Source organism: Sus scrofa, chromosome 16 (assembly GCF_000003025.6).
Source record: "Sus scrofa isolate TJ Tabasco breed Duroc chromosome 16, Sscrofa11.1, whole genome shotgun sequence".
NCBI lineage: Eukaryota > Metazoa > Chordata > Mammalia > Artiodactyla > Suidae > Sus > Sus scrofa.
Window position 1 is genome coordinate 50,559,710 of NC_010458.4, and position 26,522 is coordinate 50,586,231.

The window sequence follows — 26,522 nt, forward strand, 5'->3', positions numbered from 1 at the left end:
AGCAGGAACTCCCAAGCCCATTCTCTTAATCACTAGGATGGCCTGAGCCTGAACATATCTGATGTGAACTTGAGCTGTGTGAACTTGGGCCATGTGACTGACCTCTGGCTGGCTCCTCTTTCAGTTCCACTGCACTGCTTCTCAGAGCTTTTGTTTTTTGTGAGACCTCTCGGTCAGTCCCTCCTCTACTCTGCTTCCAGGTGTCATTCTAAACAGTCTAATCAGGTCATTCTGCCTCTCACAGCTTCTGAATTGCTGTCTCCTACAGGGTCAAGTTGAAGTACTTAGCCTACCGCTGGGACTGCTCAGCCTCCCTTCAGTGGCCTGACTACACACACACACACACACACACACACACACACACACTCCACTCTTGCAGACAGATGAAACCACCTACAATTTCTGCAAAATGTTAACTTTCTTTCTAGGACAGCACTGTCCACACATATAATGGGAGCCTCATGTGCAATTTTAAATTTTCTAATAGTCACATTAAAAAGTAAAAAGAGGGCGTTCCCTGGTGGTCTAGTGGTCAGGATTTAGTGCTGTTGTTGCTATAGCCTAGGTTCAATCTCTGGTCTGGGAACTGAGAAACCATGTCAAAGCTGCTACATGCTCTGGTGAAAATAAAATAAAATAAAATAAAATAAAACAAAACATAAAAGAGAGCTATAATTATTTTTTTAAACAGCAAAAAGAAAGAAATGCAAATAATTTTGGTAGCATATGTAATATATTCAAAATATTAACATTTCAGCATGTAGTCAATATAAAACAAATTATTAATGAGTTTCTTATTTTTGTTCTAAATTTTTGCAATCTGGTACACATTTTATATTTATGGCACATCTCATTTTGTACTAGACACATGTTTCTAGTGGCAAACTAATTGGACAGTGCAGCTTTCCTTTTTATTTTTTAAGTTTTATTGAAGTACAGTTACGTTGCAAGGCTGTGAGGATTTTTGCTGTACAAAAAAGGGACCCTGTCCCACGTATACACACATCCATTCTCTCTCAGATTCTTTTCCCCCATGGATTGCCACAGAATACTGGGTAGAGTTTACTGCGCTATACGGCAGGTCCTCGTTGGCCAATTTTTCCACATACCTCAGTGTGCATATGCCAATCCCAAAGCCCCAGTCCATCCTTCCCAGGCCCCCTACCTGACCCCTTGGGTAATCATAAGTTTTTCAAAGTCTGTGAGTCTGTTTCTGTTCTGCAAATAAGTTCATTTGTATCCCTTTTTTTTTTTTTTAAAGATGCCACATATAGGGGATATGATAACATGTTTGTCTTTCACGTGGACAGTGAAACTTTAGAGTAAAGCTTCCCAAATGTTTTCAAGCCGTAGCATATGTAGAGAATGAACATGCCGGTGTGGTAGCCTGGGGTAAACAGTTCGATCAAGGCCAGCGGCGATAGATCAGATATCCCAGTTTTCCCCACCGGGCCAAACCCCCTTAAGAACTAGACCATAGGTATATTAGGAAAAGGCATCTCGTCTGGGGATTTCAGCCCCATTTTTCCCTTGAAGCAGAATGATGCCCTTATTCTGTGTGCACAACCTGGGCAGCTGTCTTCAGGATCCTGCTAAGGCATGAGGGATCAATTTCTGGGCACCCACATCTCCAGCCATGACATACAGGCGAGGAAGCTCTGAGCTAGAATTTTCAAGCTTTTGTTGTCTTTCTTCCTTTACTTCATTGCTCCTCTTCACTGCCTTCTGCTAAGCACAGCCTGCCCTGTGGCCTCCTAAGCAGTAAGTTAGGCTGGGGGTTCTTGCTGCATCAGCATCACTTGGATCTTGTTCGAGATGCAAATTCTTGGACCCTAGTAACCCAAACCTACTGAGTCAGAAATTCTGGGCTGGGGCCCAGTGATATCTGTGTTTAACAAGCCCTCCAAGTGATGCTGATGCTCTCTAGGCACAAAAGTAATAATAATATTAACAACAATGCTTTTCACTTCTGGAATGCTTCCTCTGATGGCTCACTTGCTAGATGATGGCAGCCAATCCTGTGAGGGGGTCATAAAGAAGAGGAAACTGAGGCATAGAGATGAGTGATTTAGCCAGGCCACACAGCTAAAGTATAGCAGGAAAGAGACAGTGTTTGAACTGAGTTCTCTCAATTCCCACAATTGCTTAGTCACATGACTTTCTTCTACATCTTCAGTATTCCGGAGAGCTTGAAGATCCTGGTTTTAAAATATGCTGTCCTAATCTCTCTTTCTGTCCCTTGTACCACTCAATCTGTGCCTCCCAAACGTGCCAGTCCTATATGAGGCACTGGGGCTACAGAGATAAATAAGATTCTGTCCCTTCTCTCTCTTTCTCTCTCTTTTTTTTGTCCCTTTTCTAGAGCTACTCCCTTGGCATATGGAGGTTCCCAGGCTAGGGGTCTAATCGGAGCTATAGCCACCAGCCTACGCCAGAGCTGAGTTGCGTCTGCAACCTACACCACAGCTCATGGCAACGCCAGATCCTTAACCCACTGAGCAAGGCCAGGGACCGAACCCACAACCTCATGGTTCCTAGTCGGATTCATTTCCACTGCACCACGACGGGAACTCCCCTCGGTCCCCTCTCTTAAGGACTGCCTAGAGTTATCAACTTGGACCTCAGGAGGGACTGATGTACCAGGCGTGGTCTGGAGTAAGGGGTGACCTGAGAGCAAAAGAATAATGGAGAATTTGGTAACAGTGGGATTTCTTAGTAGGAACATAAGCATTTGGATTTTTCAAGATGTTATTGGTTACAGTTCAACTTCTCACCTCACCCTCCTCCATAACCATTCCGTCATCACCGATTACTCCGGAAGCAGAACTTTTGTTTTATTGTTTTGGATGTTAACCTGGCCCTACCCTCCGCACTTACCAGTTGAGCTCTAACAGGGCAAAGCGAGGTGATTTCCCTGGACCCACTTTTTTTAGGGGAGGATGTTATGATATTTTGGGAAGTTGGAAGTAATTGTATAGACTGTGGGAGGGCAGGATATATTTGCAGCCGAGAAGTTTCCTAGGATTTCTCTGCTCCTCAGGGTTGGAGCATCCTTGCATCTATTAGGAATATATTTGACCGCAAATAACTAAAAATATAGCCCAGCAATTTCCACTTTCTCTCTCTCCCTCTTTCTTCCTCTCTCTCTTTCTTTCTGTCTTTTTAGGGTCACACATGGGGCATATGGAAGTTCCCAGGCTAGGGGTTAAATTGGAGATTCAACCACTGGCCTATGCCACAGCCACGCTGGATCAGAGTCGTGTCTGCGACCTACACCACAGCTCATGGCAACACTGGATCCTTAACCCACTGAGTGAGGCCAGGGTTCGAACCCACATTCTCATGGATACTAGTCGGGTTTGTTACAACTGACCACAACAGGAACTCCCTATAATTCTTATTTCTAACAAGAAGTCTAGGGTGGGAAGCTGATAACCTGAGAAAGAATTTTGCTAATGCCAGGGTTGGTCACTCTGATGCCTTCTCCTCTCATGTTTGTCCCTCAGAATCACATGACACCCTCATAGCTCCAGACATCACTTCTGTGTTCAAGGCAGAATGAAAGGGGGAAGGTGTTGTGACAGCCAAGTGTTTTTGTTGTTGTTATTTTTCCTTTTTTTTGGTCTTTTTGCCATTTCTTGGGCCACTCCCACAGCACATGGAGGTTCCCAGGCCAGGGGTCCAATCTGAGCTGTAGCCGCCGGCCTATGCCACAGCCACAGCAACGCTGGATCCTTACCCGCTGAGCAAGGCCGGGGATTGAACCCGAAATCTCATGGTTCCTAGTCGGATTCGTTAACCACTGAGCCACAATGGGAACTCCTTGTTGTTTCTCTTTTTTTAATTGGGTAAGTAAAAGCTTTCCCAGAAGCCCCCACAACCTTCCTCTTAAGTCCCATTGGTCAAAACTGTGTCATATGACTACCTCCAGCCTCAAGGGATGCTGGGAAAATATCACAAATGCCTCAGACTGGTAGTGATATATCACTGGGACTGGACATGGTTTGGCTGGCAAAGAAAAGGGGAGAATGGGCAATGCGTAGGGGACTAACGGTGTGTAGCAGAGTCATCAGCAACCTCTCCATTATTATCTTCCTCCTCCCCCTCCTTGTCGCCATCATTGCTAATACTCAGTGCTATTTACCGCATGCTGGTCCCTCTAGTGAGTGTTTTGCAGATACTTTTTCATGTAATTCTTCTAATAATCCTTGGAGGTTACTGCTTTTGTTATGTCACCTTATAGATGAAAGAACGAGATTAAGAAAGGTCAAGTGACCTGCTCAATGTTAATTTGCTCCTAAGTGGGAGAACTGGGATTTGGATTGGGCTGTATGTTATTTGCCACTTAAAGAGACTGCTCCCAGAGAGAAGGGCTCCTTTAGGCTGGACCAACCCAGGGTTACAGACTCGAAAACTCATAACTCCTATCCATCCATTTTTGGGATTTCCCTGTGGCCATGCCCTCGTGGCCCTTCACGTCTCCAACTTCTGCCTGCCAACCTGATACTTATTTCACATCCATCTGGGCTGGGAAATAAGCTTTTCTATCGGTTCTCATAAAATATCAACTCAGAAGCAGTTAGGCTAGCTGAGTAGGTTTTAGTGAAAACTTAGGGGTCAAAGGAAGGAAGGTCACATCAAAGCTCACAGCCTTCCACTTTCTTGCTGGCTCTTAAGCCATCTCTTCCCTTCTGTTGTGGCCTGCATGCTTTATTCCCCCACATCTGTGTTGCAACTCAAGTTCCAATGGGGTGGTATTAGGAGGTGGGGTTGGGAGGTGATTAGGTCATGAGGGTGGAGCCCTGTGATGGGCTTAGTGCCTTTATAAGAAGAGGAGGGGAGCTAATCCCTTCGCTCTGCTCTCTGCCATAGGAGGACACAGCAAGAAGAGGGCAAACCAGAAAGAGGATCGAAGTCAGAACCTAGCCATGCTGGCACCCCACTGTGGCCTTCTCAGCCCCCAGACCTGTGAGAAATACATGCCTGCTGTTTAAGCCACCCAGTCAGTGGCATTCCATTAGAGCAGTCAAGCAGTCTGAGACAGCTTCCCATCCATCTCTATGTCTTTCTCCCTCCTTCCTAGAATTCCTGAAATTCAGAAATTCTAGATTCTTTGAACTTTATTATGCAATGTGGTTCAGCATCTTCCAAATGTGAGTGGCATGCTGGTGTTAGGTTTGATGGGACCTTGTAAGTCACTGATCTGTGATCTTCTGCTGGGACTGCCTGCTTTAGTCTGGTCCCTGGAGTGATGCCTGCTAAGGGTAACTGCTTTCAACTGGTCTGTGGGGCATTGGGTAGCCACCACTGCTGAAGTCCATGGTCCAGCTGAAGTCTAAGTCCATTCACATTAGCCTTTCTCGGGGTCTCAATGGTCCTTGCTAGGCCCCCTGGGAACTTGTCAAAACCTGGCACACCCCATGCTGCCTCGGGTTCATTTATCCAGCTGCCCACTTCTGACAGGCTGCACTGTTGTCCCAGCACAGCAGGACATGGCCTTGTGCCACAAGTGTTCCCCTTCAGCTGTGCAGCCTGCTCACCACATCCAGGAAAGCAAGCCACAAGCACCCCTCCTCCCTGCCCCAGCCTCTCTTCTCAGCATCCTCCCTTCTCCTGGAATGTGCCCACCATGCCCTCCTCTGTGACCTGGGAAAACTGGACACACATCCATCGGGCACTTTCATCACACCATCTTCTCTGTGGAACAGTCACAAGGGAGCAGAAGAAGCAGGCTTCCCCTCGCTCATCTCCTTCAGCTCAGGACTTCAGACCAGTCTAAGCTTTTCCTCTATTGTGGGGTGGCCTTCACCCTCCTCCTTCCGTGCAGCCGCGATAGACATCAGGCAGACAACAACAACACTTCCAACAAGTTGCCGATCAATCATGGAAGATCTGTGAAGATTACCCTGGTTTCCATTGCTTCCAAAGCTTTCCCAGTGCTCAGAAGAGCAAAGGGTCCCTATTCAACAGTCACCACCTTCCTGAGAAGGCAGCCAGGGTTAGACATGACGATTTATTTTTCATACATTGTGATTAGTACATAACGGAGGTGATGATAACTGTGTTAATCATTCATATGGTCGCCGTGGAAGAGAGGGAAGATATAAACAATGCAATTAAGAAATGTACTAGCCGTCTGGAGTTCCCATCATGGCGCAGTGGAAACAAATCCGACTAGGAACGATGAGGTTGCGGGTTCAATCCCTGGCCTCTCTCAGTGGGTTAAGGATCCGGTGTTGCAGTAAGCTGTGGTGTAGGTAGCAGATGTGGCTCGGATCTGGCATTGCTGTGGCTGTGGTGTAGGCTGGCAGGTACAGCTCTGATGAGACCCCTAGCCTGGGAATCTCCATATGCAGCAGGTAGGGCCCTATCAGGGCAAAAGACAAAAAAAAAAAAAAAAAAAAAAAAAAAAAAAAAGAAAGAAAGAAAGAAAAAAGAAATGTACTAGCTGTCAACTTATACGTCCCCTTTTCTTCCTCCACCTCGCTGAGATGCTGTGCAAATCCACCACCCAAACTCGGTCCCTGCGGTCCCAATTTCCTACACTCTCTTTCTCTTATATCTATCCAAGATACTCGTTTTGATTAATTTCCTCCACCAAACAACTCAGCAGAGAAATGGAAATTAAAACAACGCTGAAGTACCAACTTTACCTATTCTGACAATACACATCCGATGAGGCTAACACGCGGTTCTATGCCCTTTGACAGCAACTTGGCAGGGAGCTGCCAGAGCTCTTAACAAAGGTTCATACCCCTTGACCTAGAATTTATCCTAGAGACACAATTCCTGAAAGGAAAAACTGTCACACACATGTTCATTGTGGGGATACCTCTAATAGCTCCAAATTGGTAACCTCAAAACCAAATGACGGGAGGGGTGAGGGAAAATACGGTACTTTGAAGCAGTGTAATATTATGCAGTCATTAAAAATGACAGGAAGATTAGGTAGTATCAAAAGTGCTTGAAATTTAATGTTCAGCATAAAAAGGTAGAATAACCACATTGTTTGTCTGCAAGTTCTCCCAGACCTCCCACAGCCTGTGTTAACCAGATCCTGAGCAGCTGGCTCTGTCCTATCTTTCTGTCTTGTCCAGTTCAGGCCTCATTGTCACTAGAATACCTGCAATGGAAATTCCTAGCACACAGAAGTTCATTGTCTGTCTGTGTGGCCACCTCTGGCTCTAGCTGCATTTTTGAAGCAAAGGGACTCTGTTTTACCTCTCCTGCTGCCTGACCCCAATAAATACATTTTTTTTTTTAATAGGTCCGCACCTGCAGCACATGGAAGTTCCCAGGCCAGGGGTCGAATCAGAGTTACAGCTGCCGGCCTGCACCATAGCCACAGCAACATGCACTACAGTCACAGTGTCTGCGACATCCACCAAGCGCATGGCAATGCTGGATCCTTCACCCACTAAGCGAGGCCAGAGATGGAATCCGCATCCTCACGGATACTAGTTGGATTCATTTCTGCTGCACCACAAGGAGAACTCCCCCAACAGGAGGAGGTTGATGTTATCTCTGAGTCGAGATAGAATTCAAAGAAAATATTCATCACACTGTTTGAAGCCTGCATTTGATTACTGTACTACTCTGCCTGTGTGTTACAAGTTAATATATTTAATAAATCCTGCAATTATCTTGTGACTAGCATAATTACATTGCTTTGTAATTTTTTTCAGTGTTGAAAAAGCATGGATTTGGTAAATGCAAATGTTTAAAATATATCTCAATTTTCCTAAATTTTGTTTCAGTGTATCTTCATTAAAGAAAAAAATTTATTCAGAAACACTGAAAAAATTGAAGTGGCCCAGGGCCATTTTATTCCCTAAGAAATGCATGTCCCCGGTGCCTGGAGCTCATTATGGAATAAAGACTCAGCTCAGCTCTTAGCTTATAGTGCATTTTGCACCATTCACTATGCTTGCAAATCAAACCTATTCTTCATACTGAAAATAAAATAAAATAATGTAAAATAAAATAAGATAAATAGGAGGAAAGCAGAAAATAAGATGAAAAGAAGCAAACATTAGGTTTATAAATGAGCAGTGGGAGAACTTTCATTTTTTTTTGTTTTTTAAAATTATGGTTGATTTACAATGTTTCTTCAATTTCTGTTGTATAGAAAAATGATCCAGCCCTACATATATGTACATTCTTTTTTTTTATATATACCATCTTCCATCATGTTCCAACCCAAGGGATTGGACATAGTTCCCTGTGCTGTACAGTAGGACCCCATTGCTTATCCATTCCAAATGTTACTTTTGCATCTACTAACCCCAAACTCCCCATCCATCCCACTCCCTCCCCACTCCCCCCTGACAACCACAAGTCTGCTCTCCATGGCTGTGATCTGGAAACTTTTATTTTAAAATGGAGATCAAATCCATTGATTTGTATCTGCTTCTTTCTCAAATGCCACTAAAATAACAAAGGAATATAAAAGATGTAAGTTTACCAAAAATACAGAAACTCATATCTATCAATTAATTTTATAAAAAGAGAAAGCATACGATGGATAGTCATCAGCTTTGCCAACTAGAGAAAGCTTTAACCTAAGACTACCAGAGAGAAGCCAGAGGACCCCCAAACCTCTCAGGACCTGGATCTGGATAGCAGGTAGCTTAGAGAGGGGGTGAGGAGTAGAGCAGAAAATAATAAAAAATGGTTGAAGAAGCAGGAGACAGCAAGTACCACCATCAGCACTATCACCATCACAACATCAACACCAGCACCATCAGCACCACCATCGCCACCACTACCAGAACCATTAGCACCACCATCACCAGCAGTACCATCACCACCACCACCCCCTTAGCTGGTAAATTCAGACAAAGGTCCTTCTTCTTTCATAACAAAAGCCTGGATCTTTTTCTTTGGGGGAAGAAGAATTGAAGAGACCCTTTTCCAGCTCAGGTTAGGTGCAAAATACTTTATTTTACGGGGGTACCAAATGAAAATCTCCTTTAAATACAGAGATCTGTTCTGGGTACCAGGGAAAGACCCCCCCCCAGGCAGGCAACTGAAGAACTCTTTCCTGGGAAAACTAACTAGCCTAAGAGCAGAACCAACTGACCTCTTTTTAGCACAATAGTGAAGCTCACCAATCAACAAGCCTCATTAACGTGCTTTCCAATAGCCTTTCAGCTTTTAAAAATGAACACCAGCCGAAGCTACTAGACGACCAAACAAAGACTCTGGAACAAAACAAACAGGTAAGAGGGAAACCTAAAGATGACAGAGATGATGCTGAGGGCAGAAGAAAACGCCAAGGAACAAGAAGAAGAACCATAGCAGTAATACCCTCAGAAAGACAGACAGGGTGGCTACCACATCCCTAAGAAAAGAGTAAGAGGCTGTACGAACAAAAGTTCAGAAGCAAAGAAAGCGCTCTGGTGAGAAGAACGGACAAAATAGAGGGACTCGAAGGTCTTTGCCCTCCCAGGGGTGAAGGAGGGTAACACAGCTTTGGGCGGCAGGATACCTCGTCCCCATCAATCTGTGGCAAAGATGCATTGAAAACTGGTGGATCCGGCTACCAGGTTAGGTCCTGGTATTGACTTCATTTCATCTCCACAACATCCTTAGGTATGAATTATTATCCTCGTTTGACACACAGATCTCAAAAACACAGAGTATTAGGTCAAAACGTATGAATTAGTCAGTTTGCAGGTCACTGCAATTTCTACGTTTCAACCTAATATTTGGTCTAAGGTCACAGTGCCATGTTTTTGGCCAAAGACATAAAATATTATAAGATAAGGAGTACCTGTTGTGGCTCAGCGGGTTATGAACCTAGTATCCATGAGGATGTGGGTTCAATCCCTGGCCTTGCTCAGTGGGTTAAGGATCCTGCGTTGCTGTGGCTGTGGTGTAGGCCAGCAGCTGCAGCTCTGATTTGACCCCTAGCCTGGGAACTTCCATATGCCACAGGTGTGGCCCTAAAAACTACAAAAAAAAAAAAAAAAAAAAAAAAAGACATTATCATCTGAGGTCTCAAATATGCTCTTTCTTTTTACATGTTATCCTGATACTAAAGGGAGAAAAAAAAAATACATTTGCAGTGGTTGCTGAAGCCCTCTCTCCTAGCTTGGCTGGGGTTGATTTGCAGCAAAATCAGAGTTAATGGTGAGTGAGTCTGTGTGTGTGGTAGGGTGAGGGGGCAGGGGTTAGGTAAAGAAATCAAATTATTGTATCACTCAAAGTCACAAAGAAATAGTGTGTGTGTTGGTGGGAGTGTGGTTTGGATTCAGAAAACTCATGGTTGGATCTTTTATTCAGGCTGACTCTGTACGCAGGTTCAGTTCTTGGTAAAAAAGCACAGCTGGTTTGGTGCCAGGCACCTACCAAGGAACTTCATTTTTTCTTGTGACTGTCCCTGTAAACTGCTAGCTTGACTCTTCTCTCCCTGCCACCTTGGATGAAATCTTTGAGAGGCAGAAATTTGGCCATCATTTCTTTGGTCACTCATCTTACATAACAACAAAGCTTCCCCAGACACTCATGTTTCCATGAATAGTCTCATTTCCATAATAAAAATTCCAGTCTGGGAGTTCCCGTTATGGCGCAGAAGGAATGAATCTGACTAGGAACCATGAGGTTGCGGGTTCGATCCCTGGCCTCGCTCAGTGGATTAGGGATCCCACATTGCTGTAGCTGTGGTGTAGACTGGCAGCTGTAGCTCTGATTGGACCCCTAGCCTGGATCCTCCATATGCTAAGGGTGCAGCCTTAAAAAGCAAAAAAAAAAAAAAATTCCAGTCTGGGTAATTGAAGGGTCTGGGTCATAAATTCCCAATTTTATTCAAAGTGAAACTATGTCTTCTCCCCGAGGTTAGGGCCTGCTTAGGGCCCCAGCTCTGGTTTTCTTTGGTTCCTCCAGGTAACATGGAGGATGGAGCTTGGAAAAGCTCATCTTTCCACGGTTCCTGGTACCCATGGTCTCTGGCTTTGGTTCCTCCTGGCTATGGCCAAGGGTTAAGCCAGAGTCTTTCTCTCTTAAAGGGTATCCTGTGGGTCCCTGGAAACCCTTATCATTGGAGGTCTCCCAACGGCAGTTCCTGTAAGGCACAGAGTGTCTCTGCTTCATTTCTTGTAGACTCACCATGGGGGTCATTGCACGTGGGTGGCTTTTCTGAATAAAGCTTTTCGCATTTCCGTGGGACGTGATACTGTGTCCTCAGTCCCACCCCGCGGCTGGAGTGCTGGCCATTCCCAGTTCAGCGCCCCTCCTCTCTTCTTTCCTCAGCCCCGCCTCTTCTTGACCATTGACCTCTGGGCGAGGGGACAAACACCCACCTGGTGTGTTCTCCCAAAGTCCAGGGACAAAGACCAAGCTCTCCAAGTTGCCCTCTTTAGGGCTCAGAAGAGAAGGAAGTAATCCCATCTCCTGCCTTGAGGCGGGGCCAGGATAAACACTGCATTCCAGCTTTTCCCAAGAAAGTCTTTCCTCTCAGCCTCGTCAGTCTCGACACTTTTATACCTTCAAGTGGGTGTTGGGCTCAGGGTTACCAAGCTAGATTTCGTCCTCCACCTCTTTCTGCGTAGTTTCTGTGTAGGTGGAGGAGCTCCTCATTTTGCAGTAGAAAGGGCTCCGTTTCGGCATATCAACGTGCCCTCGATGTGCTCCACAGGCAAATATGTGCTTGGTAGGTGTGGCAGAGCAGAAGAAGATGCTTGCATAAGGGTGTTTGCGCTTGTGAAGTGTACATGAGCCCGGATGTAGGTACACAGATACACGTCTGTGTGTGTGGTACAAGGAAAGGATCTCTTTGGCTGAATGCAATGTGTGTGCATGCAAGTGCCTGAGTGTGCATGTGAAATGTGTACTTGAGCTGTAGGTGCACATCCAGATTTCATCTGTAAGCACCAAACTGTGGGCTGTCCCCATGGCCCCACATGTCCCAGTACTCAAGGCTCCCGCTGTGACCTCTCCTGTAAGTTGTGGGCAGTCTGGTCTCAGGACCAGAGTGTGGGTCCTTACCAGCCTGGGAGGGGGACATACCCTTCTCACAGCTGCAGGATGTGGCAGCGGGCACACCTTGAGGGAACAGCAGTGACAGCTGCCCTTAAATAGAGCGAGGCATTGGGTTCTCCCCACACCGCTGAGGAGACAGTGGTTTGATTTGCCTTGAAGCCAAAAGCCTCCCCTTCTGGTTTTGCCTCTTAGCTGAATGCAAGGGGGAGAGATCGAGAGATTCCTGCAAAGATTATCGCATTTGTGAAGCGAGCTTGTTTCCCCTCCTCTTGGCACATGAGCCTCTTGAACTGCCCATGTGAGTCTTAAGTCCCTGCCATGTGACTCTCATTCTCATGTTGGCGGTGTCACGGGGCCGCTAGAGCCATTGCACTGAAGTTGCTGTACGTGCGAGTGTGCATTTTCAGGCCCTCGGAAGTGCCAGTGAATGTTGCTGGAATACGTCTTTCTGGAGAGCCAGAGACCCATTTCCATGGCAACGCGCAGAGAAAGCCAGGGACTCCAGGAAAGGTTGCCAGATGCCATGACCAGGGCAGGCTGGCAACAATGCACAGGAAGGAAAAATCCCAGCTTGAGTGGAGAGGGTTGGGAGGGAGGTTTGTGCTCTGCTTGTAAAGAATTTACTTTGGGTTCTGCTGCATGTGACCAGCAGACCCAGTGTCCTTGGGAGGAGTGTTTGTATTTCTCCTGTCCTTTTCCCAGAGGATCCAGGAGTAACCCTGGTACCCTGGCCACACAGCATCCCTTCTAGTAAAGATGCCAGCCAGAAGGGCTGACTGTTAGACAGGGACTTGAGGGAGGTCACTGCAGAAATGGGGAAAAAACCCAGTCCGTCTTAATTCTCCAGGGTGAACCAGGCCATGGGATTACCCAGTAAATTTGCCTGGAGTGGTTAGTTTTAAGGCCATTAAGAGAGTGATGTCCAGTCTCTTTCCCAAATAAATGAGTACACTCTCAAAAAAAAAAAAAAAAAAAAAAGACAGTCATGTCCTTTCTTTTAGGAAAGACACGGCAAGGTGAATCTTAGCCATTTAGAGATTCTTACAACTTGAGAACACCTTCAGGTCACCATCTCTTTGCAGATGGGCACATTGACTTCATTCACTTTCTCGGCACATATGTACCAAGGACCGACCATGTGAGACAGGCTCTGGGGAGACAGAAGTTCATGAAGTCAGGCAAGATCCCAATCTTCCAGAGCTGACATTTTGGGTGGGAAGCAGGTATTGGCCATGGTCAGGATTAATAAGTGAGCACATCAAGCGGCAATAGATGCCATGAAGAAAAATATAGCCAGGTGAAGGGCAGAAAGGGAAGTGGGAGGTTGTTGAAGGGACATTACTGTTTCTGAGGGAGGCAAAAAGTTCTCACTGATAAAATGACCTATGAGTAGAGATCTCAAAAAGTGGAGGGAGCACACCACAGAGATATCAGCAGGAAGAGCGTTCTGGGTTCAGGGAGTGCAAGTGCAAAGGCCCTGGGGCAGGGGCCTGCTAAGCGTGTTCAAAGAACTGCAGGAATTCTAGAGAGGCTGGAGCAGAGGGCCAGTAGGAGGGTGGTAGAAGTTAAGGTCACATGGGTAACAATGCCACTTACGTGGGCACTGAAGGCCTCTGTAAGGATTTTGGTTTTGCCCTGAGTGAAAAGAGAGGTTATTGTGGGTTTTGATCTCAGAAGATGCATAATATTACTTGCATTTTTTCAAATTTTTTAATTGTGGTGAAATACACATTTATCTTACCATTTCAAGTGTATCATTCATTTATATTAAATATATTCATGATGTTGTACAACCACTACCATCATCCATCTCCGTAAATCTTTTCATTTTTTAAAACTGAAAAACTCTATGCCCATTAAACAGCAACTCTATTTTTTCCCCTAGTCCTTGGCACCACCACTCTACTTTCTGTCTCTAGGATTTTGCCTCCTCTAGTACGTCATATAAATGGAATCATATAGTATTTTTCCTTTTGTGATTGGCTTATTTCACCTAGCATAGTATTCTCAAGGTCCAGTCATGATGGAGCATGTGTCAGAATCTCCCTCCTTTTCACAGCTGCATACTATTCCATTATACATATATACTACATTTTATTTGTCCATCCATTCATGGATGGACACTTGGGTTGCCTCCGCCTTTTGGCTATTGTGAGTAATGCTACTATGAACATAAATGTGCAACTATCTCTTCAACATCGTGCCATCAGTTCTTTAGAATATGTATATGAATTGGATCCTTAACCAGTGCTCCATCAACATGATGATGCCTGAGGGAGGGGAGGTCCTGCCTTAACAGAGCATGTCTATCAGGTACTGAACGTATTGCTCCAGGTGTTCTGAGTGCATAAAGACCAGGGTGCTAAGGAACATCAATGGCTGAGCTTACTGTGTGACCCAAAGGAAGGAAAATGATGAAGAATCCAGATCCTACCCCTAAGATGCTCACAGGGTATAAAAAAATAGCCAACCCTATTAATCAAAGGGACTCAGTCTTCCACTGGGAAGTCTCATGGTCTTAATGCACCTAGAGCAGATTAAATAAATGTTTTCTTTATTTTATTTTATTATTTCATTTTATTATTTTATTTCATTTTGCTTTCTAGGGCCACTCCCAAGGAATATGGGAGTTCCCAGGCTAGGGGTCAAATCGAAGCTCTATCTGCTGGCCTATGCCACAGCCACAACAATGCAGGTTCTGAGCTGCGTCTGTGACTTACATCACAGCTCATAGCCATGCTGGATCTCTGGCCCACTGAGTAAGGCCAAGGATCGAACCCGCATCCTCATAGATACCAGTCAGATTCATTTCGGCTGAACCACAGTGGGAGCTCCAAATAAACATTTTGGATCTGCAGTGGCAAAATAATGATGAGGATGATAAACTTTACTGGGTGTATAAAACCCTGCACTAGACATTGCGCTAAGAGCTTTACACACATTATCTTACCGAACCCTTGCTGCAAGCTTGCCATAGAAGTACGGTTATTACCATGCTTTTACAGAAGAGGAAACTGAGGCTGGGGGAGGTGAATTCACTTGCCCAAGGCATGCGGCTGGGGCCAGAGTGGGGTCAAGCCAGCTCTGCTGGAGTCCAGGCTCCTACTCTTGCAAGCCACTGCATGCCTGCTCTTGGCCCTGCCGTCAGATCACCGTGCCTTTCCCTCCTCTGGCAAGCTGGGTGCATCAGGCTTGTGGAGGGGCCGCGTGGGCCAGGCCCCGTCCCTAACAGTGGGGAGCCCTTGCCACTGACAGATGCACTGGCAGATTTCAACACTCCGATTTCCTCATCTTTCTTTCCCAACATGCGGCCCGCTGGCCCCATGACGCAGCAACAGTCAGGAAGCGCAGGTCAGGGATGAGACTGAGGAGACAGACTTTACCCGTCACCTGTACTACCCTCTCGCCTCCCCAAGGCTCCCGCAGCCTCCCTTGGCAATCTCTGTGCCACATAGGATTCTAAGCGGTCTTTTTCTCTTTTTACAGCTGCACCTGAGACATATGGAAGTTCCTTGGCTAGAGGTCTAACCGGAGTCACAGCCGGGGCCTAAGCCACAGCCACAGCAACACTGGATCTGAGCTGCATCTGCGACCTATGTTGCACCTGCACGGCAACGCCGGCTCCTTAACCCACTGAGCGAGGCCAGGGATCAAACCTGCATCCTCATAGAGACAGCATTGGGTCCTTAACCCACCCAGTTACAAGGGGAACTCCCGGAGCGGTCTTTTTAAAGTGTAAAATTGTGCCAATGGCTACAATCCTTTTGTAGTTTTTCACTGCTCTTAGAATAAAAGTTGCACTCCCTGCCCCAGGCTACGAGGTCCCACGTGGGGCTGCCCTGGCTACCTCTCCCGTGTGATCTCAGCCCACTCACCATGTTTGGCCAAGCCAACTGGATCTTGTTCTCTGCTCCACTCTGATCAAAAATGTTCATTCTCCAGAAAGGCCTTCTCCAACCATCTTAGGTCAATGAGATTTCTCTTTCTATGATATAAACATTTAAAAAAAAATCAGTATTTTTGTGGTAAAATATACATAACATAAAATTTACCCCTTTACCTATCTTTTTATTTCCTTCTTTCTTTTTGTTTTGTCTTTTGTCTTTTTAGGGACACACCCTTGGCATATGGAGTTCCCAGGCTAGGGGTCGAATTGGAGCTGTAGCTGCCAGCCTACGCTCATGGCAAAACTGGATCCTTAACCCACTTAGCGAGGCCAGGGATCGAACCTGCAACCTCATGGTTCCTAGTCAGATTTGTTTCTGCTGCGCCATGACAAGAACTCCACCACCTTAGCCATTTTTAAGTGCAGAGTCCAGTGGCATTGTGGACATTCACAATGTTGTGCGACCATCAATTACCACCATCCGTCTCCAGGACCTTTGTCATCCTGAATAGGAACTCTGTACCCATTAAACAATAATTCTTCCTCTCCCTTCCTCTCCCAAGACCTAGTAATCTCTATTCTAAATTTTTCTTTATATGAATTTGTCTATTTTAAGTTCCTCATGTAAGTGGAATCATATGGTATTTGTCCTCTTTGGTGACTGGCTTATTTCACTTAGCATACTGTCTTTGAGATTCATCCATGATGAGGCAGCGTGGGTCAGAATTTCCTTCCTTTTCAAGGTTGAATAATATTCCATTGCATGTCTATTTCACATTTTGCTTATTCACTGGTCTGTTGGACACTTCGGTTATTTCCACATTTTGGCCACAGTGAACAACACTGCTCTGAACATGGGTGTGCAAATATCTCTTGGAGACCCTGCCTGCACAATCAACAAAAGACTGGCAAGTTGGAGAAATCAGAAAAATATTCTGCCGATTCTGTCAGTGTGTCTGTGCTGCTGGAGTCAGGTAAGGTGGAAGTCTGGGGGTGGGGGTGCCCGGGACAAGGGCCCAGTCTCCCCCTCCCCCGCAGCGAGCACAGCTCCTTGCCAGTCCTGTCATGTGGACGGCTGTGAGCAGGAAGAGTTTCAGGAGAGACAGCAGCCCCTTCGCCCCCAAGGAAACCTCCGTGTCAATGCAGCAAAGCCGGGCGAGAGCCAGGAGTCTGAAATTCAACCTGCTCTCCCCTCCCTGGTTCGGACCCAAGCTGTGTCATTCAACCCAAGCTGTGTCATTCGTCCCCTTCACTGTTTATGGCTTCTGCCTCTTTCCATGCCAGCCACAGGTCCAATAATAGATCCTGTCCCTATGCTCCTCTTTACATCTATGCACATATGTGTGAGTGTATGACTAGGTATGTGATACTGTGCTTTATAATAAATACATATTTGGTCTTCATCCGTGTTTCTGGCACAGGGCTCCTAAAACCCTGAGAATTTCCTAAATGCTAAGAGCCATAAAGATGATGTCTTTGGATATTCAGAAGCCCACACCTGAGTTTGTGCATCAGGTGGCTTCGTGGAAAGCCCCTGAGGATGGGGGCTGGTTGCCAGGGGAACCCACTGGGATTAGAGGGTTGGAATTTTCAGTCTCATCCCCCAGACCTCTGTAATGAAGCCTCCATAAGAGCCCCAAAGCGTGGGGTTTAGAGAGCTTCCAATGGGTAAACCAGTGGAGGTGCAGGAGAGTAGGGAGCTCCTGGAGGGCACGGAACTCCTTTCCCCATGCTCTGCCCCAAGCATCTCTCCCATTTGGCTGTTGCGGACTGATATCCTCTTCTAATAAATAGGTGATCTACTAAGGACAATGTTTTCCTGACTTCTGCGAGCTGCTCTAGCAAATTAATCGAACCCCTAGGAGAGAGTCATGGGTTCTGATTTATAGCTGACAGATCGGAATCTGCACAGGTGACAACCCGGGACTTACAACTGGCATCTGAAAGGGAAGCTGGACAGTCTTGCAGGACCGAGCCCTTAACTTGTGGGGTCTGATCCTCTCACCAGGTAGGTACTGTCTGAACGGAGTCAAATTATAGGGCACCCAGTCGATGTCCACTGAGATTTGAGTTAATTGCCTGGTGGTGCTGGAAGGTCAGCTGAGAAGGCTGCTGGGGAAACTGTCCCAGGCAGAGGATTTGGGGGAGAAAGGAAAAGAACACGTGATTCTGGAGCGCAGAGCTGATGAGAGGAGGGCAAAGGTGAGGGCTGAGACCGGCAGGTGAGGGAGGACCAGGCTCTGAAAGCCACAGGGATGAGTTTGGGGTTTATCCCAAGGCTGAGGGTTTTAAGCAAGGAAATGAGGTCAGATGTGAGCAGATCCAATGAAAAGAAACTAGAGCTACACTGAGGAAGAGGCCAGGAGAAATGCCAGTGGCCTGGGCTGGGAGGACGTCTCTGGGAAGTGTCCTCACGCTGACAACACCTGCGGCACCTCTGTCTCTAGGGGGGGTGTGGGGGGCAGGATCCAGCGGCCACCCCTCTCTCCTTCACTGCTCAGAGCCAACGGGTCAATTGTGCAGACAGGAGTTCCAGAAGCCCACACAGATGTCAGCGGAGGGCCTCAGGATGGTGGCCACAGGGCCCTCCTGGAGAAGGGAGATGATGAGAAGCAGTGGGCACCACAGACATTAGGAACACACACTAGCGGTGTCTTGGGATTACCAGTTGGGGTGTTACTTTGTGTTCTGTGCTCCTATATTCGCTCTCCCTTTCCCCCCGCAAACGGGCAGCTCAGTGCTATAAACAGAAGATGCTCAATGACAGTCTGCCTCCTTGGCTTCTGTAATTCAAAAGTCTGAACTTGGAGCTCCCTGGTGGTTTAGTGGGTTAAGGGTCTGGCATTGTCTCTGCTGTGGCTCTGGTTATTGAAGTTTGATCCCTGACCTGGAAACTTATGCATGCTGACCACCACCACCACCACCTCCACCACCAGCAAGTCTGAACTTGAGGTTGTTATCCTGCAGAGAAGAGAGAGAGCCAAGTACCTTTGAATAATGAGACAGAGGGGAGACTCCCCAGGGTGGAGAAGAGGGTGGCGGCTGGCAGCATCAGTGGAGGTGGCTGGGGGGGCACATTTAACTCAGGGAGCCCAGACCCTGGCATCGCAGTAGCAGCGAAAAGTTTGCAGAAGAAGGGAGTTGAACATGAAGATACAGAGCAAACATACGAACATGGGCTGTATGAAATGCCCTGGGCTTTGGGGGAGCCAAAGCCTTCCTCCCACATCTTTGCAGCTCCACGCTCAGGCTGCTTCTCTCTGATCACATGCTCCACTCTCCCTGGCAGATTTACATTGCCTGCAAGTTTTCTTTTCCTGCTGCAAGCTCTGGTCCAGCCCTATCTAATGGTCCAGGGCCTAGATATCTTGGTTGAAATTCTCCAAAGGAGGAGTTCCCAGGTGACTCAGTGGGTTAGGAACCTGGCAGTTGTCACTGCTGTGGCTTGGTTTCAATCCCTGGCCCTAGAATTTCTGCATGCGGCAGGCATGGCCAAAAAAAATAATATGAATACATTTCATTAAAAAAGACATTTATTCTCCAAAGATACAATCTGTTTGATTGCTATGGAATATGTCTCTCCAGGGTCAGTAATCTTTTGAAATCTGGTCCAGCTAGCTTGGCTGGGGCCAGGGGCGGGGAGCGGGGCGGGTGGTGGGAGGTGGCGGTGGTCACGTGGAGCAAACATGGCTGCCTAGAGTGACCATGCGGCTGGCTTGTGGGGAGAGTAACTGCCAAGAAACTGAATGAGTAGCTCTGTGATGATACGTGGGTCTGGAATGGACAATCAGAGGGTTTAGAGTCCCAGAGCTGGAAAGGCAATTGGGATCATCTGGTCCAGTCCCTCCAGTTTTACATGTTTCGAAACTGAGGCTCTAAGAAACACAGTGACCTGCTTGAGGTCACACAGTGAATTGGAGGCAGAGGCTGCTCCAAAAATATAGCTTTCTTCCTACCTATCCAGTGAGGCAGGAGTCCTAAAGGGCATGGAGGGGAGCCACAGCTGACCTTCTCACCAAACCACCATCCAGGAGCCTTGTGAGTTTGATGGTGTCACTGCCTCGTCTTGTCAACAGCCTGGAATCTTAGGCTGCAGAAAGTATTCAGCCTCCTGGCCCTTTGCTGCCCAACTCTGGCCACCTGTATAACCAGATTCCACCCATTCCGTCCAGCCAAGCAGGTCTGTTTGCCACACGTGTTCCTTCCTCTGCACCTCTGCCCCTTACCTGGAATGCCCTACGGCTCCCTGCCCAGCTGAGTTCCACAGACCTGGCTGCGGGCCGCTGCCTCCGGGAGGTCTTACCTAATTTGGGCCCCTATTACACCCCTACCTCCCAGTTTCTATGTTTTCCCAGTTTCTATGTCTTTTCCTCTCTCTCAGCTCGACAGACCACTGCCTGCCCCATCTGAGGGGCACATAATTATACACTGCCTGCTAGTTTTCGATTATTTATTAATCAGTGGAAACCCCAGCACAACACACCAACATGATTTCCTGCATTTAGAGGGGACATATTTCCTGGTTAAGTGGGAAGTTGCACGGATGGCTTCTGAAAGACCTTCATTCTAAGCAGCTTTATAGCAAAACACTTCATTTCGAAGTCTGGACCTTCTTTCTTCACTTTGCTGTCATTTACATTCACAAGTAGATCTCGTATTGACTGTGGGGACCCAGTTTGCTCCAGGGTTCTGGGTTATTCTTTCTGTCCCAAATGACATCTGGATTGAACCATGCCAGGCACAAGACATGCGGTGCTGCTCCAGGACCCCTTGCAAATGAATACAAAGAGGCAGATCAAGCTAGGACGCTTCTGGCCGAGCATGGTTGAGACAGAGGCCTCAAGCCCAGGCGGAGAGGAAAATTAACCTGCAAGGCCGAGGACTGAGCAGTCTCTGCTTAGTTTTCATTTTCTTCTATGTTCTCTCTTGAGGATAGAAATCTTGTCTCACACATTTTGCATCAGCAAAACACCCACTGCTGTGGGGGGTGTTGTGCAGGTGCTCAGTACACATTTCTTGAAGGAATGAGTGAGTGAGTTAAGCAAAGTGACTGATTGGAGTTACTGTCAGGTGGGACCCCCTCCTACCCTTGGATTCCTGCAAGCTGGAGTAGCGGCAGCCTCCTTGGCCCCTGGACTTCCTGGGGAAGGTGGTGAGGGCCCTGGTTGACACCCGTGACTGCAGCCCATCATGCAGGACTCCCTGGGATGGGTCAGGTGGGGAGCTCCACCCACCACTGCCTGTAAAGTTTCACAAAGACCCTGTTACTAGTTCCATTTCACCAGTGAGACAACTGAGACTCAGAGATGGAGCCTGCGGGGAGAGGACATAGGGAATCTTGACCCAACTGTGGACTCAGGCTGGGGTGAGGCTGACCCCAAGGCTCCTGCCCACCTGATGCATGAGCTGGTTGTGGGCCCTAGGGATGCAAATGAGCGGGACACACCCCTGACCTCCAGCAGCACCTGGGGGCCTGATGAGCCTTGAATGGAAGCCAGGCCTGAGGAGACCACTGAAACTTGGGTCCCACATGCCCAACAGGACAGAGGCTAAATGGGGTTGTGGGAGCATAAAAGAAAGCCAGAAGAAACCAAGGGACCCCTCTCTCTCCAAAGCAAAATCACTGAGGTCCTTTAGATCTACAAAAGGTCCCTAAGACAGGTAGCATGAGGATAATGAAGTCTGATTCACAGGACAGTAAACAGAGTCAAAGATATAAGCGATTAGCCCAAGGCCACATGGAGATCTTCTTTCCCAGCCTCCCCTCTGCCTAACCACTTCTCTTTCCACTGTTAGGCAGGGAAATCTCGTTCCACAGGGTCAGCTCTTGGCTCTTGGTTTCCAAACACTCCCTTCTTTATGGCTGCACAGCCTCTGCTCGGGCCATTCCCCCCGCCTGAACGCCCTTTTCCCACCTAAACTTTCCAAGGCCTCAGCTTTGCAAGACCCAACATACTGCCTCTCCAAACCTCTCCAGGTCTACTCCATCTTGAATAAACCCCTCCAGCCACCCCAAAAACCTCTTCCTATACCATGCTCTGATTGAATTTTTTTTTTTTTTTTTTTTTTAGATGAGAATACAAATGCAGGGCACAACGTCTGGCACAGCTTTGAGATTCAGGCCATCTTCTCTGGAGTGAAGAGATGTTCTGCAAATTTTGGCCGAATGAGGGTGTGAATGACTGAACACGGGACCCACCTTTCACTCTCATTTCGGTGAGATGGCCTACAAAGTTCCCAGCACGGAGCCGGAGGGTGTGGGGTGCACAGGTGCCTTAACTGGCTCTCAGGGATGAATTGGTTTGAAACAACACTATCGCCTAGGCCACACCTGGCCAGCAGAGCTAGACTTCCTGATCCGGGCAAATGCCAACACAAGAGGCCCCAGCAGGCCCAGTGCCAAGGAACTGCCCACTGATCTCCAGAAAGGTGCAATGGCTGTGGCCCTGCCTGTCCACTCTCTGTCCTGCCAGCTCAGTGGCTATCCACGCTGCCCTGGCCTCCTGGGCCCACAGTCTGGGGAAGAAAAAGGAGAAAAAATCGGGTTCGACCAGATGACCAAGCTGTTCTTTTAATCAGTGCTTATGGAGCCCTAGGGCTGGGGTCAAGAGTTGTGGCCGCAAAGCAGGCCAGGGTGGCTTGTGGTTAAAAGCACAGGCCCTGAATGTTGGTTCAAATACTGGCCTGGTGTGTACCAGCTGCTGTGACTGTGGGCCAGGCCATCTCCCTACCCGAGTCTTAGATTCCTCACTCACAAAATGTAAACAATAAACTACCGTATGTTAATCTACAGATAATTACTGGTTTGGGGAAAGTGTTTGCCTTTGTAGAACATAACAAGCAAAATAATGACAATGAATATGTATATGTCTACATCTATAGATCTCTCTCTATATCATATGTAGATAGACAGACACAGATATATATCACCATAATAAGTTTCCAATTGCCCTCCCTTAAGAAGGACTGGCCTTTATTCTGAAATGATCTTTCTTCTATTTTTATTATCTTGTGGTTGAAAGGGCTAAGGCCCATTATTCTTCCATCCGCTCTGCCTGGAATCCTTAGCCCACCCACCTGTCTGCCCACAAGACTCCCTCCCTCACCAGCTTCGGAACTTCGCTCAAATGTCACCTTCTCAAGGGCACCTTCCCTGACCCTTATTTAAAATCACAGCCCACCCATGCTGTGCCCTGTCCCCTTCCCTGACCCGTTTCTCCTCCATGGTACTTAACACCAGCAGCATATCTATTAGTTATTTCCTGTTTGGGGCCACTGTTTGACTTTCCCCCACAAGGACAGGGATTTTTGTCCAGATCATTCACAGCTATATCCCAGGACCTGAAATAGTGCCTGGCACATAGTCGGCCCTCAATAAATATTTATCAGATGAATAAACAATTGAATGAGTATTTGTTTTTTAATGTGTTCCTTGGGCCAGATTAAAAGTGAACAACTCATTCACTTTTTAGCTCCCAAAATTGGGCATTGGAAAGGAGAAGATTTTACTGGTCTGCAAAACCCTTAAATCACTAAGTAAATGTATATTAAAGTTCTGGCGAAACTCAGTAAATGGTAATAACGATTCCCCTAATGCTCCTGTGCGCCTCCCCCATCTCCTCCTTGTTCCTCCCTCCCTCCTCCCTGGGCCTTATCTATCCACACCAGGGCTGTCCCCAGTGTGCAGAACTCACTGGAACCTTCTGGCCTCTCAATTTGCCTAATTCATTTATTTTCTTTAAAGATCCTGATTACAGGCCTGGCTTGGGAGAACCAACCAGGCTGTACACAGGCCCGTAACGGAGGCAGGCCTGCCCGGGAGACCGAGGAACCTGTATTGGCAAAGGCTGTTCAAGCTTTGACTGCGCAGATGCGCTCAGGTCACAGAGGAAATCAATGAAAGGTGTTTGTTAGCTTGATTATGTCTCAATTCTAGGCCTGCTGTTTAGGGAGTCCAGGGGCTCCATTCTAAGGATAACCATGGCCCTGGAGGTGCTGGCACCAGGCAGGAAGGCTTGGGGAAGTTTCTGGATGACCCTCACTGGTCTGAAGAAGCGTTAGGACCCTGGGCCAGAGCCAGAAGGAAGCTCAGAGACGAAATAGACTGACTCTGTGGTTGTGCAGCTGGGGCAGGAATGAAGTGCAGAGACTTCTGGGCCTGACTCAGGATCTTACTTGGGAAGAAGAAAATCAGGAACCTGATGTTTTTTCCCCCGACTCCCTGCCCAGCATCCTCCTGTCAGGACAAGAGGGATTTCAGCCCTGGGCCCTGCAGGTCAGAGGACCCCTATCGGGCCCTCTTCTTGGAGGGGTCTTGGGGGACAAGGGCTTGTGCCCAGCAGGAGCCCATGCATGTCCCCTCCAGGTGATACCTGAGGTTCCCGGGGCTCTGGGATTCCTGGCTAAATGTCCCAGCCAGGGGTGGGGGTCCTGTGTGGGCTACTAGCCGGGAAGCCCCTTCCAGGGCAAGGAAACTTGGAGGATGGGAAGGCAGCTGCCGCAGGCCCGTGTGAAACTGCGACCTTAGGCCTAATTCCAGGTCAGGAAGCCCTGTCACGTTAGGCAATAAAACATATTTTAGTTAACAGTTTATCAGCTTGATTGATAACTTTTGAAACATGTAGACTGTGGTTTGTGACCCGATCTGGGGTGATGCCCTGCCACCCCGAGTAGCCTCCTGCAGGGCCTGTGGGCGGGGCGAGGCCCCCAGGCTTCTCGGAGGAGGGAGTTGGGAGAAGGGCGTGAGCGTGGTGCGCCCCCACAGGCCTTTTACAGGCCAGATCTAGGGCTTCTCTGGCATCACATTTTTCAGCTGAGGAAACTCAGGATCACAAGGCTATGGCCAAGGTCACACGGTCTCCTAGGAACAGATGGCAAAGGGGCTCTCGCCCGTCCCAAACAGTAAGTTCATTTTGAAATGACAAAAGAAAGAGACAGAAAGAGATGTGTTTGGCTTTCTGGAAGGCCCCTTCAGCTCCTGCAAGCTTTCCTGGTGGGGAATTTGCTGAGTCCTTGACCTCACCCGCTGGGGTAGGCAGGGGCCATGTGCCTCTCCTCCTGATACTGCTATAGTCTAATCATCCACTGCGCTGTGACTTCTCTGGAAGGAGACTGACTTGAAGCAGTGAGGGTGACAACAAAGGAATAAAAAAACAGCACCAAGAAGATCCCTTGTGGCACAGCAAATTAAAGATCTATCTGTGTCACTGTAGCGGCTTGAGTCAATAAAAAAGCGGGTATGGCCAATAAAAAAGCAAAATGGGCACTAGATGTGCCAATGGATCTAAGACACTGGATTGCCGAGCTTCCCTGGGAGCCCCAAATCTTCGCTAAGTCAATTTCTTATTTACTCTGAGAGATTTTCTGTTCAGCTGTTTCTGAAGAAATGACCCAAACCAGAGGTCTCTATCAGATTTGGCTCCTCCCCCACTAGAACTTTTTTATTTTCCCTTCTTGCTTTTCAGGGCTGCGCCTGCGGCATTTGAAAGTTCCCAGGCTAGGGGGTCCCATCAGAGCTGTAGCCCCTGACATACACCACAGTTCAAGGCAACACTGGATCCTTAACCCCCTGATTGAGGCCAGGGATCCAACCCGAAACCTCATGGTTCCTAGTCGGATTCGTTTCCACTGAGCCATGACGGGAACTCCCCCGTGTTAGAACTTCTAACCGCTGGTCCCCTCTCCTTCCGGTTTCCTCTCCTCCCAGCTCCTCTCCCTGTGCCCTGGGCTCCACTCACAGCTCCCTAAGCAATCTTTTGCTTTGGCACATGCTCCTTGCCCCGGGCGGCCCTTTCCCTCCGTTCTCCAACCTGCCAGCAAGTCTTTCTTTCAGGAGCCAACTCAGTCCCTGTCCCCCTGGCCTGGCCCCTCCCAGCTGCCCCTAGGCTGTCCCCTGCAAGCCTCCTCTGTACTCGCCATACCCCGTGCTTCCTTCTATAAAAGAACTCTGTACTTGGGGGCTGATCCTTCCCTCTGTCTCCTGGAGTGATTTGCAAGCAACTGGGGGCAGGGACTCATGCTCCTTTCTGTCCCTTTGTGCGGCCCAGGCCGGAATGCAGTAGGTGCTCAGGAAAGGTCAGCTGAGGGCGGGAGCTCCCGCTCTCAAAGGATGTGCTGGCAGCCTGACCTTATTTGCTCTTCACCGACTGAGGGGGACTGAGTGGGACCGCTATTATTGTCCCTATTTTATCACCATGGAGGCTGAGAAGCACTTGACCGTGCTCTTCTCAGGGGCGCCCCGGGCATCTGTAAAGCAGTCCTGGTCTCTCCCTGGCTTGGCCGGGGGCTGGGGAGCCACGCCGCTAGATGCCCAACCAAAGGGCGAGGTGGCTGTTGACTGTTTTCTAAACAATCACCAGACTTTGCCCTGGGGTGGCAGGGCGGGGGTGGTGGTGGTGGTGGTGACATAGGAGAGCTGGGGTGAGCAGGCCAGAGACCCTCCCTGTCCAGGGGACTGGCAGAGACCCAGGCCGGGGGCATTTCTAGGCAGGAGCTGGGGTCAGCCCCAGGGACGCACCAACACAGGGCTGGGGAGGAGGAGAAAGGTCGGTTGCAAAACCCCATGTGTGGCTGCCTAGATGCTGAGTCATGCTCCTGAGGCCAAGTCGGGGCCCAAAGTCAGGGCCCAAAGACGGGGCCACAAGCGCAAAACCGC

General features: G+C 48.1%; 2 long non-coding RNA genes across 12 annotated transcripts in view; one reads left to right on the top strand and one right to left on the bottom strand.

Annotated features, from left to right (window-relative positions):
• LOC102164818 overlaps positions 1-26,522 on the bottom strand; it is a 230,832-nt gene that overhangs the window by 56,071 nt on the left and 148,239 nt on the right. For all 10 annotated transcript variants that reach the window (XR_002339638.1, XR_002339637.1, XR_002339634.1 and 7 more), the window contains exon 5: positions 15,858-15,967. This is a non-coding gene — a long non-coding RNA (uncharacterized LOC102164818). The remainder of the gene's footprint in view (positions 1-15,857; positions 15,968-26,522) is intronic.
• The window catches only part of LOC106508163, a 28,155-nt gene continuing 18,154 nt past the window's right edge, over positions 16,522-26,522 (top strand). The window contains exons 1-3 of one of the 2 annotated variants that reach the window (XR_001304769.2): positions 16,522-16,842; positions 17,663-17,876; positions 21,940-25,925. This is a non-coding gene — a long non-coding RNA (uncharacterized LOC106508163). The remainder of the gene's footprint in view (positions 16,843-17,662; positions 17,877-21,939; positions 25,926-26,522) is intronic. The other variant, XR_002339643.1, reaches the window with a different exon arrangement.